This window comes from Athalia rosae, chromosome 6 (genome assembly GCF_917208135.1).
Source record: "Athalia rosae chromosome 6, iyAthRosa1.1, whole genome shotgun sequence".
In the NCBI taxonomy this organism is placed as follows: Eukaryota; Metazoa; Arthropoda; class Insecta; order Hymenoptera; family Athaliidae; genus Athalia; species Athalia rosae.
The window spans coordinates 11,821,328-11,833,412 of record NC_064031.1 but is presented as its reverse complement, the minus strand read 5'-3'; the positions used below and the strand labels follow the sequence as shown (position 1 = coordinate 11,833,412).

At 37.2% G+C, this 12,085-nt stretch overlaps 1 protein-coding gene across 8 annotated transcripts in view; it reads left to right on the top strand.

Annotated features, from left to right (window-relative positions):
* LOC105690594 (glutamate receptor ionotropic, kainate 2) overlaps window positions 1-12,085 on the top strand; it is a 150,419-nt gene that overhangs the window by 9,701 nt on the left and 128,633 nt on the right. The window contains exons 1-2 of one of the 8 annotated variants that reach the window (XM_048656457.1): window positions 8,232-8,515; window positions 9,419-9,838. The exons of 2 other annotated variants lie outside the window; for them this stretch is intronic. The gene's annotated coding sequence lies outside the window, so the exon portion shown is untranslated. Of the gene's footprint in view, window positions 1-8,227; window positions 9,839-12,085 lie in introns of those variants that run through there. 5 more of the 8 variants (XM_048656454.1, XM_048656455.1, XM_048656456.1 and 2 more) reach the window with 5 other exon arrangements.

The window sequence follows — 12,085 nt, the reverse complement described above, 5'->3', positions numbered from 1 at the left end:
GCTTCCTTCCTGATGCTATTTTCTTCTTCTACCCCACACTATACTCATCTATACTCAACTGTATGTATATGTGACGCGCCTCTTTTCCACTCGCGCGTCCCGCGGTATATGACGTTATTATAAAAGAAATGGCGTTTTCGATATTGGATCTCATAAATCGCTGCCATGTTCAGCTAACGGGCTGGAACAGTCAACAACCAAACCTCCTCCTCCCTCTTCTTCTTCTTCTTCTTCTACTTATTCTTATTATTCTTATTTCCTTTCCCCGTATATCCAAGTACGATTCTCCTGTGTAGTGTATAGTTATACATATGTATATCACGGAAAAAAAAGAACCAAAAAACAGTTCTTCATTTTTATACGAACGTCACCGATTTATATACCACCTATTCGACGACATCGAACTGTCAAGATTTCACCTATTCGCACGATCTGACAGTCTGCAGAGGAGAAAAAAAACAAAGAATCACCCGCGATATTTTCAAACTCACAATTTTCTCACGCCCTTCGAGATTACGGTAAAAACGGAGAAAAATGATGCGAAAATTTTTCACCGTTGGGAAAAAAAAAAAAAAATAAATAAAAAAAATGGTCACCTTTTTCTTTCGCGGTACGGATCGTTGAGCGAGGAATGTGTTACATTGGAACGAAATTTTAAACGTCCCTCGAGCGGACGAACATTTTCGCGAATCACTTGTATGTATCCGTACTTTATGTATGCACGTATATGTACACGTGTGTGTGTGTGTGTGTGTGTGTGTGTGTGTGTGTGTGTGTGTAGGCATGTACATTTACTGCACCGCCGGAACTCCATACCTAAAACGACGAGTTGAGTTTCGTTCGCTAACGAGTCCCAGTTTTCAAACAGTTTAAAACGAACTTCCTTGCATAAATTAGCCGTGAATTGATCGAGCGATATTTTACGGGTAATTTTGTCGCGCGATTATTCATGTCCAATTCTTCTCCTCTTTTTGTTTCTCTCTCGGAAATCGACTGATTCGAACCAGATCGAAACCTGGAAGAATTGAAATTGTGGCAAAATTACTCGAGATATACCCAACGCAAATTACAATCCTGTAAATCGCTTCGGAGGAGAAAAAAAGAGATGCAGAAATTTTGTAATCTCCAAAAACGCGTGCACCAAAAATAAAATGTACTTTGAAAGACTCGCTAATGTTCTGTCGAGGGTATGTATAACAGAACGTTCATAAAGATAAATGAAAAAAAATGGGTGAAAAAAAAAAATTCGCGACAGTTTTTCTTTTCGTTTTTTCTCTTCTTTTTTGTTGCCCGTTTCGCGTGGAATCCATCATTTTATGGTGCACACCAGGGTGTAAAAAGGAGAAAAACGTTGTTAGTGTAATCCATCATTAGAGGCGTGTGCAAAATATATGTATACATAAACAGTGTTTTAATGTTATGTACGTTTTACCGGTACCGAAAGTGAATTCAGATTTAAGGAAATAAAAATTTCTACCCCGCAGATCTTCTACGGGGTGAAGTATGTAATGAAAGTCAACGACCCACGTCATTTCGGGCGGTACCGAGGAGTCTATTTCTTTGAAGAAACTACCATGGGTACACCGGGTAATTATAACACTCTGCGTTATCGAATTTTTCGAAATTCGTCTCTCAGGTTTTTTTTTTCCAAATTTTGGAATTTACGACGAAAGTTGCGTTGTTCCGGTTCGCAGATGGATCGGGAAAAGAATAATTTCTGGCGCGAATCCATCGAGCTCTTTTGACTCTTGGACCATTACGATTTGGACGAAAACGGTTGCTTTTTTCGGCGTCACCCCGTAGGTTGTGTACGTACGTACGAGGTATGCGAATACGTATAGTTATAGCTGTAGGTACCCGACATAACCATCTTGCACGTAGAGATTATCTATCAAGAAAGTTTCAACGCGGTAATTACATCACTCTGTCTTCGTCACTGTGCGGTAACGTGTAATACGAAAAGGTCTTTCGAAACAACGATCTCTGGGCGATGGCTGATACCAACTTCCCCCGGCACCGTAAACAGCGTTGAATAACCATGGTAGCTCGATTCGGTAGTCGCGCGATGTTTTAAAAATTTCGCGAAATAGGAAAGCGAACGATTAATTGGCGAGAGAAAAAAATCGAACGAAATAAATGGAAATAATTGAGGAGCGCATTTTTTGTTGATTCGTTAGCTTCGAAGTTTTCTTTATTTTCCTCTACTCCTTCCGTCCTGCTCTGTGTATTCGTCTGTATTGTAGAGCGCGACGTGCCCCGTGTGTATACGTATATATACATCTTTCTCTTCATCTCGGCGCAGCTTCCTCCCCCTTCCTACTGTAGCTCGCTTAAGATCGTTAGCGAAAGCGGTACAGGGACGTCATTAATTTAAAATCACAAAGACCCGGGTGACAAAGAGTACAACAAAACTCCCAACCATCCCTGTCCCCAGCCTTCGCAAGTTCACCCCCATACTCATAACTGTATACTATATACACATAAATACGTACGTATGTATATAATTTTTATATATCTATACATATACATATCCACACCTCATTCCCATCCGAAACTCTCGCGCAGCGACGTCCTAATGAATATTAACGGTAAAAAAAATCAGTGTTGCAGTTCCCACTGTCCCACTAAATTCGCATTAGATTTATTCACATATGTTACATACCGTGTAAGTAAACCGTGTGTAGAGAAAAAAAAAAAAAATAATTCAGATACGATATGATTTTTTTTTTCTGTTGCATTATTTCGTTTCATACGGGTGACGGTATTTATTCGTATTATACAGTGTACACCCTTCGTCGAATTTGTATAAAAAATTTGTCGAAAATCGAATTCTCTTAAATCCTGTATAGAGTTGACGCAGACGATGGACGACGTAGAACATAAAATGGAAAAAAAAAAAGAGAAAGACAAAAAATATTCACGCGGGGTTTGGATAGCGGCTTGCGTTCTTTGATCCGTGATCGTAGATAGATGGATACAGATAGAGAAATTCCTTTTCTTCTTTTTCCCACTTTAATAAGGTCCTTTCCCTTTCATTCTTTCTTACTTTTTTCTTTCTTTCGACTCGAAGAAGTTTCGAGGAGTTTTCCTTCTATCGGTGTAATGTACCTCATACACCTGAAGATGATCGTTGCTGATTGCATTTATTTCCGCACGTCTAGAAACTCTTCGAGGTGGTGGTTGGTTGGGTTTTGAGTGAAGGGTTGATGGCGCTTGACATACTTATAGATTATATCATCACTCGACTATATTATATACTCACACTTATATTCCTAACGAGTATATAACCGACTACACGATATGCACATGACGATGGAAAAAAAGAAGATATCCAACCACATAGAAATGTGTGTATATATATATTTAAAAACGAAGAATTACGTACACTGTGGGGCGTGACGTGATAAATTTCTCTTCCAGTACATCCAACGATTTCACGTTTAGTTGCGACAATTAAACGTGAGAAAAAAAAACTATGCAAATTTCAAAAAGGTAAAAAAGAAATTGAACAAGAAAAAAGAAAAAGCGTCCACTTTCAAATTTATCTTGTTCGTTCTATTGAAATTTATTTGACATTCATCCCGAGGTAGGGATCAAGAATGAGGAAGAAAAAAAAAAAAGAGAAAAAAGAAAGTGAGAAAAAATAAATTCTAAAGTGCTCGTCCTTTTTACACATAATTTTCTACGGTATAATAAAGTATTCGAGGGGAAAAAACGGAAAAAAGACAACAAAAAAAAAAGAACAAGAAAAACCTGAATTACTTCTGCAAAAAGGTCAGTGAATTTAGGTTCAGTATATGAGGTGGGTATACTTATTGTTAGGTAAACAAAATTAAAATAAAAAAGCACGATGCTCAACAACTGAAATTTACATTCCGTTGGCTGTATTATACACATAATAATAATGAAAACAATAATAAAGATAGCATTGCCAGTAATGTCTGCACGATTATTACAGCTGGATAATGTTATTTCTCTTCATCATCATACGTACATTTTCTCAGACATAATCTTAGCGACGTATTCTCTTTTTTTTTTTTTTTTACTTTTCCTTCCCTTCACTCATTGCGTATATAATATATACACGAAGCCTTGACATCAGTCTTTGCTTTCACAAGATTTATGGAGCGTGATAACTTTTCGGGGTACATTATAATTCTCATCCACACCGCGAAAAACCGACATCACATCGCGTACGCATGCACGATAACGGAGCTTAATGTATCAATATCAGAATAGTTTTTGTTTTTCTGATTTTGAAGTTGTCTAATTATCCCATTCGGGTATACAGATGTTCGGAAATCTCGTATGTAGGGAAAGGCAGGGCAATATAGGGTAGCGAGCGGAATGGGATAGCGAAAAATTTTGTAAAAATTATTACAATGATTATAGAAAAGAACTTCAAAAATCATTCTGGATTGACATGGTTTTTTCTTTCCTTCTCATGGGTTCCCCCGTTTTGCCCCGCCTTCTCCTATATAAATTATATCGAGAATAAAACAAAAAACAAAATTATGAGTTCGTATATATATGTGAAAAAGTATTTTCCAAATAATAATCTCATGATTAGAGAGGGTCTCGGTTTTTGTACGGAACAATGATTCACACGCTTGGTTAACTGCCCGCAAGATAAAGGAAATAAGGGAATTGCGTTGCGGGAAGAAAAGGAGAAAGGGGAAAACACGGGGTGTGCCGGGGGAGGAAAGCTTCTCAAAAGATGATCGAAAAAAAATAAAGAAATAAATAAAAAAACTGATAAATAAGTTAAAAAAATCAACAAAAACCCGCTCCTGACGCAGTCTTATATATTACCCATATGTATGTACGTAGATGTATATAAGTATACGTTTTATATATATGTAATGTATAAAACATATTATTTACAGATATGAGTCGATCTTTTTCCACTACATTTTAAGACACCGTCAAGAAAAATTAATGACACGGGGGAAAAAGGATGGGGGAGGAGAGACCTCCCCTCATGTTGTTCGGTTTGTCCATTGGTTGTGAACGATATCAATCAAATTTTAGTTCTCAACAAATATTTTACAACTTCCTTCCATATCACTGCATTAAATCAAAACTACGAATGCGAAAAAACAGAAAATGAAAAAAGAGAAATACGAATGAATAAAATAAACTAAATAAATGAATAAATCAATCGAAAAAGATTGCCGTAAAAATAAATATTTATGAATGTATTTGTTCACTTTGGTTCATCGTTATTATTAATATTGTTATTATTATTATTATTGTGAATTATTTTTTTTTTTTTCTGTTTTTATATAAAGCTGATGAAATGGGTGTACACGTATATATACATATATCTGTGTACGAGAATTGCATATAAATAATGCAAATGGATGCCGGCTGCGATTGGTAGGTACAGAGAGAATTTCGAATGACATGATCAATGCAGAACTCTTAAGGCGGGCGTACGTAATTCGATCAAACGGAATACGCGAAGCACTGACAGTTACAGATTCGACTTGGCAACCCCCGAAAGAGAAAATTTCCCGCAATAAGATGCTCCGCAACGATATCAGAGGACCCGGTAACCAGAGAGGCGTAACCAACGCTTTTTTAACTTCCCACCAACCAATTTTGCACCACAAAGGTGTATCCCACGAAATAAAATGAGGAAAAAATTAAAAATGAAAAAACTTGAGATAATGAAGCGATTTTTTCTCATCAGTTTGGTCTCTCCTTTTCTTTTTTTATCATTTATTTTATTTGCGGCATGCATTCGATGTGTGTTACAGCTTCAACTGTTCTAGGTATATTTTGTGAAAATAATAAGCTGAGGGTGAAAAATTATTCCGCACCTCGGGCGGTTGAAGAACAAATTAGAAAATGTAATAACGAAAGAACAAATAGATCGAATAGAAATTAGTTGGCTTAGAGTCGAAGTAATGACGTCAGTTTTTAATTGTTCTCAAGTTTTTTTCGCACAGAAGATAAATATCCCGATAAAAATAGTTTCGTAATTTGATTCCAATTAATTTATTTGTTTTCAGCCTACGAGACAAAAAAAAAAAAATTTTCGGACACAAAACAAAAAAATATGCACATCTGATCCGCCGTGAGATCAAAAGTTGCATTTCGTTAACTTTGAATCAACATATCTTTTCCTTCTCTTGCGAAAAACAAACCAAGAGAAAAAAATGTTTCAAAGTTTGTCGAAAGTCTTTTTTCTCGAATTAGAGGACCCGAATTAGGTTAATCGATTCTGAAATTAAGCTCATTTAATGGATCACCCATACCAGTGTGGAGGTAAAATTGAACCGTGAAATTTTTGACATTAATAAAGCATCATACAAGCTTTGACAATTAATCACGACCGACATACCTACGCCATAAACTTCATGTATATCTTCTCTTTACTCTTTTTCGGTAGTGATTACGTAGTGAATCCCACTTCACTACATACATACACGCAGGAATTGCGTGTAATAAAATTCGTCGATCCGTAGCGAAATAAATTACAAATTAAAATCCTAATCTGCGTTCAGACAGCTGATTTTAGTCCTGTACCTATATATGGAGTAGAACCTGTAAATTATCGGGACCGAACACTTCGAGCTGTTAAATTAAATCGCTCCCTATGTCAATATATAGGTATACGGTGTATGTGGGAGACCCTCGCGCTCTACTGGTCGCGTTCGGTAAACGTTGAGCGTTTTACGCAACCTTGATTTTTGATTTCCCCCTGCCACTGATTCTATCCGATATATATATGAGCTGACATCACCGGGCGTTGGGTTCGCCTTTCAGGATCCGGAAGTTGAGATCACGCCCCGAGAATCAATTTGTTTTTAACGAAAGGAGCCGTTTCGGAAAATTTAAACAGCCGGCGAGGCGGCTTGGAAGTCATTTTAAAAAAGAAAGAAGCGTAAATACGAAAGGAACAAAAAAACAAATGATAATAATAATCGTGGAAAAAAAGCGAGTTGCGAGACCCGCCAAAAACCCTCAATCGAACTTTGCAGCGAGACGTAATCGCTGTTTTCCTCTCTCTTCACTTCACGCGCCCCCCGGACTTTCGCCGAAGTACCGGCTCAGTTTTACTTCCCTTCTGATATGTATATATACCTATATACAGAGTACTGAATTATTTTCTTTTCTTTCCTTCTTTCCTTCTTTCCTCCTTTTTTTTTTCTCCGTTCTTTCGCCATTTTTACGATATCCTTCGGCGCAGTGGGAAGGTTTTTATTAGCGAATATAGGGAGCTCGAAACTGATAAACTTGGGATTGATCGCATATCGCGTCTTTGGATTAATTGTTCCAATAAAAATTAGTCGGAGTCCGGTATTATTTTCAGGAACCTGGTTCGTCGACGCTGATTAATTTTTTTACGGCTGAAAAAACCGAATAAATGACTAACGGCAATCCATAGATCCGTGAACCGGCGTCTCTCGGACTGCAGTAAATGATTGTCGACTGAAAATATGTTTCGACCATTTTTGCGTGGTAAAATTCAAAAATGATCGCTGCTACCGCAGTGAGGTTGTAGTTTGAGCAATGAGATGTCGGCGAAATACCGCAGAATCGCACGTGAAATTCGTGGTACACAATACATATATAATTCTGACGATCGCAATTTTGTATGTGCAACGTATGCCGTATAGACGCTGCAAAAATGTCACTAAAACTACCCTGGCAGAATTTATTTTAATGGGTAGCCATTTTTAAGACGTTAGGCGCCATTCTCCCGATCTTTCCACCGCGAGAGCTTCGATTTTTCAATTTTCAAGTTCTTCCGTTTCCTTTTTCATACGGTTCCGATGCAGTGACCATTTTTAAAAACTGAATAAACTATGTGCACAGAAAAATTACATCTTTTCGCACAACTTGCGACATTTCTAGTAACCTTCCTTCGCGAGAGCCAAAGTTTTCTTCTGTATAATATTTCACCTTTTACAAGCGAATTCTGACCGCTGGCCATCCCTTCCTGTCAGCGATCTTCTCCGAAATTAGGCTACGGTGCGGAGAAGAAAACAGATATTTCACTCCACCCCCGCATATCGTCATCTACTCGCGACCCCCGAGATTATTCGCTGAAATGCAAATGGAAAGCTTAAAAATTGTTGACAAAAAAAAATCAGAAAATTTTCGGAAGCGGTTTAAATCGTAGCCGGTAAAACGGGATACCCTGCACCCGACCCAGAGTCTAGCTAGTCGGGGGGATCGATATCGTGGAGGGGATTTTGTACGGGTTGGACGAGGCGCTGGCACCTTTGCGTCGGAGGGATGATGCGGTGGGCACAGCCTCCGAGCATCACGGCGCCGTTTTCTGGACCAGTTTGTCTTCCGTCGTACGTAAGGACGAACTGCTCGGCGCGAATCGTGATTTTCTTTTATGTGTCGTCGCGTTTTACCTAGTGGGGTTATAAAGACGAAAAAAATACACCGCGAAAATAAAACACTCCTCTGCCGAATTCATTCGGTTTCGAGTTATTTTCGGCGCTCCTGTATCGGACGTCCTCATCTTTTTCGATCCGAAGAAAAAATAATCGTAGGGAAAAAAGCTCGAATTTACACCGGCACTTCGCAGCATCTCAATATTACATTTCATCCCCCCCGTTGATCAAAGAAACTTTTTTTATTTCCGTAATATCATCCAATTTCCCGCCTAATTCTTACGCAATTCACATTTCACCAAATTCATATTATATCTACACGAGTGTGTGTGTAAAGATAATAACAAATAAAAATATGACAACAATTTTTAAATGAAAGCTGATATTTGGTAAAAAAGAAAGAGCAAAAAACTGTCTTCTTTCTTTCATCCAAAATGTCTTAAGAGTGCACGGAAATTTTGTTGGTTTCTTTTTTTTTTTTTTCTGGTAACAAAACGGACTCAGTTATATATAGTGGAGGTGGTAATTTCGTCGGAGTGCGATTGGTGATTTGATGAAGCAACTATCATATATTTTCGTTTCTTAAGTTTTTTGAAAACTTTTTTACCCCCGATGACATTTGGAGATCATTCATTTCCGGTATAAATCTCCGAGTTTAGAGGTCGCGTAGTAGCTCGACGAATGAACCCTATGTAGGAAAGACGCGTTGGAAATGACGATTGAAAAATAATTGTAAAAAATAAAATAAGGGAAGAATAAACGGGACATTGCGGTTAAATCGACAATTAGATGCGGAGAGAATTTTCCGTTCGCGTATAAGGTTTACCATGTACGTATGATTTCCTGAAGAGCAATCAGCAATTTAACTTTGTTAAACGCGTTTCAGGTGGACCGGTTGAGATTAATGTTCCGTTAACATAATTAAGAGTAATACGTGTTACTGTGACCGAAATTTCCGCATCGTCGGAGTTTATTTCGGGCATATATAGTTTTGGCGTTGGTCTGTACAGATTATAGTTTGAAGATAGTTAAAACTAGGGGCTGGTTGGGGTTTACAGTGTCCATTATACGAGCACAGGACCTTCGTATACCTATAAAGGACGAACCGGAAAACGGAAAAGTCAAAGTTGAAGGAACTCGATCTTCGCATCCTTTTGTAGTCTCTATATAAACGATTACAACTTTGCTAATTATGCGCTAAACATTTCGCGTATATAAATTTCGTACTATCCAATTTTAACATACCATCGGTACGTAAAAAAAATTAATCACAATTCATTTTTTATATAAATACAAAGACGCAAAGAAATATCGTGATAGTGCTCCGTAAAAAAAAAAAGATATATGTATAAAAAAAACCAACAGAATAATACTCATATTATCAGTGAAGTTTGATAAAAATTGGCAGCAAATTATGCAATTGGTAACCTCGAGTGGTGCAGTTGAACGATGCAGAATTCAAAATTACGATAAAATCGGTGAGTATACCCAATTTTCTCCACATCGAAATTTTATTTTTCACATCGAATTCAGCTCTCATTCTCAATTTTTTGAAAATAACTAAATTTTTTTTCTATACCACAATTTCTTAAAGAAAACTAATTTGGGTATAGTATAGTACTTGAATGCATATACCTACTGCATAAGAAGGCACATTTATAAATGTATACATACTGAAGGGAAGAAGAAGAAGAAGAAGAAGGTTTGAGAATTCCAGTTGGAAAAAAGGTTGAAATAATTTATGTGCTCCGTGAGAAACTCTGAGTGATTTTCCTTTTCTTTTCGTTTTTTTTTTTTTTTTCATGTTCTTGTTTTCCTTCCACTTTTCCCTCTGCCTCTTTTTCTTTTTCGTTTTTAGCGAAATATAGAAACGTCGTATAGCAGTGGCAGCTCAAGGGAAATCCAAAAAGCTGCTCCGGATTCGACTTGAGAAGAAAAAAAGTATAGTTCAACAAGAAAGATGAAAGAAAGAAAGAAAGAAAAAAGAGATAAATGAATGAATATCCGTCTGAAGAAATTATTAAAAATAATTACCCAGGTCATTCGATGGTTCTTCTTTTTTTCTGCCTTTCTCCCTTTTTCAAATACACCTCTCTCTCTCTCTCTTTGTCCGTGCTGTTAATTACAGAGTTCGCAAATTTATACGATCTTACTACATGTCCCAAAAAAATAACAGTCATACAAACAGCTGTCTTCTACTTTTGTTCTTTTTTTTTCTCGCTCTCCAAAAAGTTAATGGATTTTCATTTTGTTTCGGCCGCTTTCCATTTTTTTTTTTTTTTTAATTCTTTTTCCAATACGCTTAGCACTTTAATAGATTGCAGAATACGATTATTTTCCCAATTTCGCCTCGAGTTATGCTTATGTTCATTTCATTCTTTTCTTTTGGTTTTTTTTTTTTTTTTGTACCTCCGTTCCTTTTGTTTTCAGAATTATATGGAGTATTATATTCGGCGGTGCAGTCAACGGTCCCTGAATTCTTTTCTCAGCAAGATCATCTCCGCTTACCTAAAAAGCTCCACTTTCATTTTCTCCTAAAACACGAGACGCGCGGTGGCGTTTCCCGCCGCTGAAGCTGTATATGTATAGTAAGACGAGTAAAAACGTTTTTCGGTCCTCACGTATTATTTTCTCACTTTTCCCACTCCCATTATCAACCTCCTCTTCGATTCTTCATACTTATACGGGAGTAAATTACTGGTGAAAATCCTCGAAAATAATTACACCGCGGTATACGATAGAATTTCAAACAAGATAAAAATAAAAAACTCAACGGAAACCAAAACCAAAAAAAAAAAAAAAAAAAAAAACAGTTTAGGAGGTAAATCATTACTCGGAAACGATAATTGGCGGGTGGTTGATGGGAGAAAAAAAAAATCGGTTACGCGTCATGTACCCGCGCAGCACTGCATATAGGTATACGTACTATAGGTGCAATACATGTAATGTCGTCCAATGAATATGGGAATATTTTATGGTAAATTTCTGGTAAAGGTTATATTTAAATTTATGTGTTATAGAAAGTAAAGTATAAAGTCGTCGTGTGAAGCAACTGGAAATATATCGATTTACGATTTTCATTAATTCTTTTTTTTTTTATTATTCCGTGCAGACCTTTATTGGGTAGATATTGACCCCGTGGTAAATGGACCGATGAGGCCCCTGCAGTGAATCGCAAAAAAAAAAAAGGAAAAGGAAACCGAAAAACAAGTCGAATAAAAAAGTAAACTTGAAAAACATCTCCCGCGAAATCGGGCACGAGCTTTTATACTTTTTTCTTCTGATTTTCCGTCTCTCTTTTCCACTCGTTTTTCGCGTGGCGTACGAATCGAGTCGAGATTCGAGTATTTTTTCTTCTCTGACATATATATATATATATATGTACCCACGATGTTTTCCTGTATTATAGGTATACTGTACATAGGGGTTCCGCTCAATATACATATACAGGTTAGCTTTCTCGGATTGGTTTTTGGAAAGAAATAGATATAGCGTGTATCGAGAGAGGAATCAAAACAGAATGAGAAATGAAAAAAGAAAGAGAAGGAGAGAAAAAAAACGAACAGAAAGAAAGTGATTCGCTCACGCTCGCGACTCTCAACGCCATAGGAAAAGGACAGTTTATTGCCGGTTTATTGCTTCGCGAAACATTGTTATCACCTACGGTCTCGTTGTCCTCAATTTCCAAGTCACGGGTCAGCCCTTAGCATCGATTTGTTCTTCCT